Here is a 5929-nt window from a genome sequence, read left to right as displayed (position 1 = left end):
TCTCTCTCTTTCTCTCTCTTCACATCACCACTCTCCTACAGTATCTGCCCTTCTTGCTGTCTTTCTTTCGTTTGCTCTCTATTCTCTCTCACTCACTACCCTAGTGCTCTCCAACCTCTCCTCCAATCTTTCTCTAAATTAATAACTATTGACTCTATTGAGTAAATTCCAGTGAAGCTGGTTGTAATGATGTCATCAAAGGCCGTATCTTGTGTTTGTCTGTTTAATAGAACCACCTCTTTGCTCTCAAGGTTATCAACCTTTAAAATCGTATCAAAGCTCATACTCCTATAAACACAAGCTGAACTCTTTTAAGGACACTGATTTCTTCTGGGAAACTCCAGCTAATCCTTGAGATTTAATTTGTGGTTGATGTGGCATCATCTGTGGTTACTGTGAGTAACAACAAATTAGTTTTATTAATCTAGGTTCCAGGATGACATTAAATGACAGGTGTCCGCCACTGGGGGCACCAAACACCCCCTCAAGTGGCTAATTTGCAAGGAATGCAACAGAAGAAGAGCAACTTGTGCATCTGTTTGCAGTGTGCCAAAAGGGCTGAGAGGATTCATTTCAGACGACAGTCGACAGTGTTTTCTGACACAGTCTTCTGTCTTCTGCATCACATCCAGTATGAACATTGTGTTCTTTGTTACCTGTAAATCCCTGTGAGTATGCAATTTTAATCTACTGCACGATAGAACTTTACAGAATGCACATATGAAAAAAATAAAAAATAAATCTATCTTTATTTTCTAAATATTCCATTGTGTTCACCAGCTCCCTTCTAAGCCTGTAAACAACACTGATGCAAGTAGCTAGACTGATCCAAAACCATGAGTTAAAAGGTGCTAAACTGCTCCTTAGAGATGAAGGACACGGCCGTGAGTTGGTTGATGATTCTCCTTGAGACAAACACACACACACACACACACACACACAAACAAACACCTCTTCTTCAAGACTTTGAGTCCTTGAAGGTTTCCATGAAAGTCCACAGAGGATTTGAATCCATGTGAGTATTTTGTGCTTGTCTGAAAACATCTTGTGACATTTAGCAGTGATGCTCTCTGGGACATGTTTACATCAAACACATGCTGAACTGCCATTTTATAAATGCCAGGGTGAAGTTACTCACGTGAGAAACTGAGCACAAATTTTGTCAGTGTTGTGTTGGATCAGCCTGCAGTCCTGGAAAAAAACTTGCATGTAGCAGGGAACGTTAAACATTTATTCTCACAGCTAAACAGACAAAAATGAAGAATACTCATTTACAACTTTCACTGACAATGCTGGACTGCATAGATAGATAGACTGAGATACGAATAGAGTTTACTTCTATTTATCCCGGAGGGGAAGATTCAAGGGTATTCCCAGTTAGCATAACAAGATACAAAACATACATGCATGCACTACAAGCGAGAATGAACTGCTTTGGTGCTGGTCCAATTCCAGAGGGGGTTGATTTGGGAGTTTCCAGCTGTTTCCAGCTGTCAGAAGGCACACAGAATGATATGAGGCGTAGTTATTAAAGACAGTTTTGAGATACAGCGTGCATATTGTATGTAGTTTCATGCTGCTACAATGGACAAAGAACAGCTTGCAGGATAGATTGGTTCTGTGGGATTTCTGTATATGATGGCTACTACTTTAATGCATTAGGTATGAGGTTCAGCTTGAGGCTCTGACTGAGCTCAGGTTTTGAGGTTGTTGAAAAACCAAACAGAGAGAAAGGTAGGAAGGCACAGAGAAAGATACTGTATATACAATGAGACACAAAGACAGAAACAGAGAGAGAATAGCAGACAGAGTGGGATATAGAAAGAGAGAGAGAAGGATAGATGCAACTTAGGAAAGCAGAAATTGTGCCTCAGTAGAACAAAGACTCTTGTTATAGTTGAGTTTCCCACAAGTATTCCCAGAAATATTCTATAAATATTCCATTACCAGCTTTCCAGACAGACTCGCCTGGGATGTTCATTATGAAACACTTAGAATAGGTTTAAGGAGAATCAGAAACAGTTTGGATGAAAGTGTAACCTATTTCTGTAGATGTTTGTCTTTGATGAAGTCACTGCTTCAGGGCTGATGATATAAATGAATAGTTAATGTGCCTATGTATAGCATGCAGACATGCATTTCTCAATGTTCTCGGATTTGTTATGTTTGTGTGACTTTCCATGTGTATCATTGTGTATGCTTGGTGTAACATTATCACCATCTTCACAGCAGGCCTACATACCATATAGGAACATCTCTGAGCTCAGAGAGCCTCAGCCTCTATCTCTGCTTTAACAGGATGAGCATTGACTGCATGTTTGAAGTTCAGAATCTTATCTGGCAAGCCAAGCACCAGAAATCAGAGGCGGGGAGGAGCTGCATGAAACTGCAGATTTAGAGATTTTCCTCTCTCGTCCGACACACATCGCTGCTGAATTATATGGCCTTACTTATTTCAGATTGTAGCCTTTTCAGAGGAGACTGTGACGCTTTGAAAATATCTCCACAAAGACAGTGCTTGCATGGGATTGTCTTATCCTCTCCTTGGAAAGCAAGCTTTGATAATCTCTTTGTTTCATCTAACTTCTTCCTTTCCCCTTCCACCCCACGTCACTCCTTGTGTGATCTAAGATACATGAAACCAAACAGAGCCTTTTTGGTTGCCATGCTGTGAGAGTTGAGATTGAAATCTCTGATGTATCTGTGTCATTCTATATAATCATATCTTTGACAAACAGCTGTGGTCTGCAAATAGCAAGCATCCACACTGCTCTTCCTTAGTGGCTGCAGGGAAATCGGCAGCCCATTATGAAGCTGAAATAGGCCTAAAGAATTTTTTGCCTCATCTCCTCAGCCTTACCTCCAGTCGAGTGAAAGAGCTGACAAGGTAGGAAAAAGCTGACACAGAAGTCTAATTCTATAAGGATGAAAACCTCATACTCATCAGAGGTGCAATTTCCCTGCTCTGTATTTTTACAGCAGTAAGGGTGAAGGAAGAAGACAATAGGCTTGCCTGCATGCAATTTGCACAAATTTAACGAGCAGTATGGTGATTAATGGTGGTTAGGTAAATTGTTGTTGTTCTATGTACATTTTCACACCAAATCTATAGTTAACAAGGTGGAAAAATTCTCCTAACAAGGGAGGATGCCATTTGTTCTCATTCCTCTTCAAACTGCCTTCTGGGATACAATGCCCAAATGAATCTACTCACATAGACCCATGATTGGTGAAACATAATTACAAGCCCGCAGCAGGCCTGTTAGATCAGTAGCATGGTAACCAAGTTTAATTGAGGTCTTGACTGTCATGCCAGTGTAGTTGTCTATCTGCCTGTCTCTCTGTCTTGCATGTATATAAGGGCTCATTTGCAGATAGATCATACATCATGGTTTTTGTGCACTCCTGGGAATATTAAACTGGTATGGGTTGTTTTAAAAGGGGTTTTTAATCAATCCCTCAAAATTTTCATGAATCGTGTATCAATCAAACTTTATTTATTTTGACAGCATTTGTCTGTTTTTACAAATTAAACTCTATGAGGTTTTCATGAAATTAACCCCCTCTTTTAATACTATTTATGGTCAGCATTTCTTCAGCATTTAATGTATATATCAATTATAATCTCTCTGTATAGTAGTTTTCATTGTCAGTGGCCGAGTCCGTCATTTCTACACTGGATTCAAATTGCCTTCAGACACACATATTAATAGAAAATTGTACAGCATGATACTGTAATAACAACCTGTTTTCTGTTCACTCTTTTTATATCATATTAGAGCTGTATTAAGATACTGCTCATGCAAAAAGAACATAATACTGCCACTGGTTCACATTAACAGTGCTCAAACAGGGAAACACAGGGTGGCTTTTATTGTGATGCAGCCACAGGAAATACAATGTCACTGTGTTTAGCACTCACTATGAACATTAATCAAATGTCGGTCGACTAAACAAGACAAGATATTGTAGGAAGTAATGAAACAAGAAGGAGCAGCCACAGTGTAGAGCTGCAGGTGACACACTACACTGGAAAACTACTCGTGCCGTGTGCAGCATGGAGTTGTTACAATTATAACTGACTGAATGCTTTATTAACAAAACATGAATGTGTTTGGCTGTGCTGTAAATAGACACACCAGTTGCTCTTCTGTTGTTTCTCTGACAAACTCACTGCTCAAGGAGTGTTTGCTAAAACTGTACATGATGTTACAATGGTATGGTGTTGCTTAATTAAGCAGGTCTTTAAACTGTTGATTTATAAACAATCAATAGTGCGGGTTACAAAAATAAACAGTAAACTTATAGACAATGTTTTATTATCAGACTGTGGGTTGTTTTATATGAGTAACTGTCAGTTTAGTGTGCACAGACATCTCTCACCTTTAAAACTATGTTTTGTGGTATTTTCTAACAAACCGCAAAACCGTTGAAAGATGGTGTCGACCTGCATTTTCTGCTTGTGGTGTGGTTACTTGGTGCCATCCGAGTATGAATACAAACTAAACTAAGATAGTAAAGCACATGGAATATAAATAAACCTCCTAAGATATGTTAAATATGAAAATTTGTTGAACAGTTTGTCGGTCTATCTTTCTATTTACTGACAGAATGTGTGTGTGTTTTTGACTGTCTCTCTGCCTGCCTGCTATCCGACTGTTAGTTTGTCTGTGCGTCTGGCCACCCATCTATGTCTGTGCCGCCAATTCAGAGAGAAAACACAATTTCCAGGGATCTGCTTTGAATTGAAGTGTATTGTGATGTTAATGTAAGAGCTTTGTTACTTAAATTTCTATGTAATTGCCCAAAAACATTCTCAGTAATTCAGAACCATCCAGCATCCATGTCTCGTGCTTCCCTGGAGAAAATACAGCCATACATACTGTCAGCGCTGATAAGACACACCAGTTTCTCATGCATTCTGCTGTCTCATGTAGGTTTTTAATAGAGAAAGAAAATTATTCATTGTCTTCTACAGTACACTAATCTGTTAGGTCTGTAAAACCACACTTCTGTTTGCCATTCTGTGTGATTCTATTATGTTCTATTGTGCTGAACATTCCTGCGCTTTCATTCAACATTGTGTTTCCAAATAGCAGATGGCTTCCTAGCAGCGATAAGAAACAGACATTTAGTAGATAAATGAATAAATAAAAATGATGATTGGGTGCAAGATGTAATATTCATATACTGCCAAGCAGCCATAAAAAAACTAAACTGTTTTTTTCTCACTCTCCCCTTTTCTGTGTGTGTGTGTGTGGAGAAGATCAGGTTTGCACCCTCGCATTTTTCAGCCACCATGACACACCATACACCACAGAGACACACACAACAACACAGCCTACATACATTCAAGCTCTGAATTCTCAAATACATGATTGCCCACAAAGTCATTAATTATTTGCTGCGCTTCCTCAAAATTATATTTTCATAAAACGACAAGGACAATACCGCCTATCATCCAGTGGACTCTCATCTTTCTGTTTCCATCCTCTAATACTCAACACTTGCAAGAATTAACATGTTCCATGCACACGCTACATGACAACACCACACACACACAACACAACAACACACCACACACAAACACACACTAAAAAAAAAAGACTGGTTTCAAAAACAGCTTGTTTCTCCAAGGTGGTCCATTGGAAAGTATTGACCAATTGCATAAGTCTCTCTGCTAATTTACATAAAAAACACTATTAGAATATTACAGTATCTCCTATATGTTTTAGCTCAACAATTAAGGAAGCATTATATACTAATGAAAACATTCCATATAATTTAATATCATGAAGACATACTTTCGCATTAAACATGCAGAAATGCTGGAATTATATACCTTTTCTGGTACTGCAGGTGAAACTGTTTCACAATTGAAGAACTCTCTCTCCTCTCTCCTCTCCTCACACGCACACACACACAACAC

The sequence above is a fragment of the Morone saxatilis genome, unplaced genomic scaffold, assembly GCF_004916995.1.
Source record: "Morone saxatilis isolate NCDOM2014 unplaced genomic scaffold, NCSU_SB_2.0 Contig24, whole genome shotgun sequence".
NCBI lineage: Eukaryota > Metazoa > Chordata > Actinopteri > Moronidae > Morone > Morone saxatilis.
The sequence above is the reverse complement of the archived record's forward strand: the minus strand, read 5'-3'. Positions refer to the sequence as shown.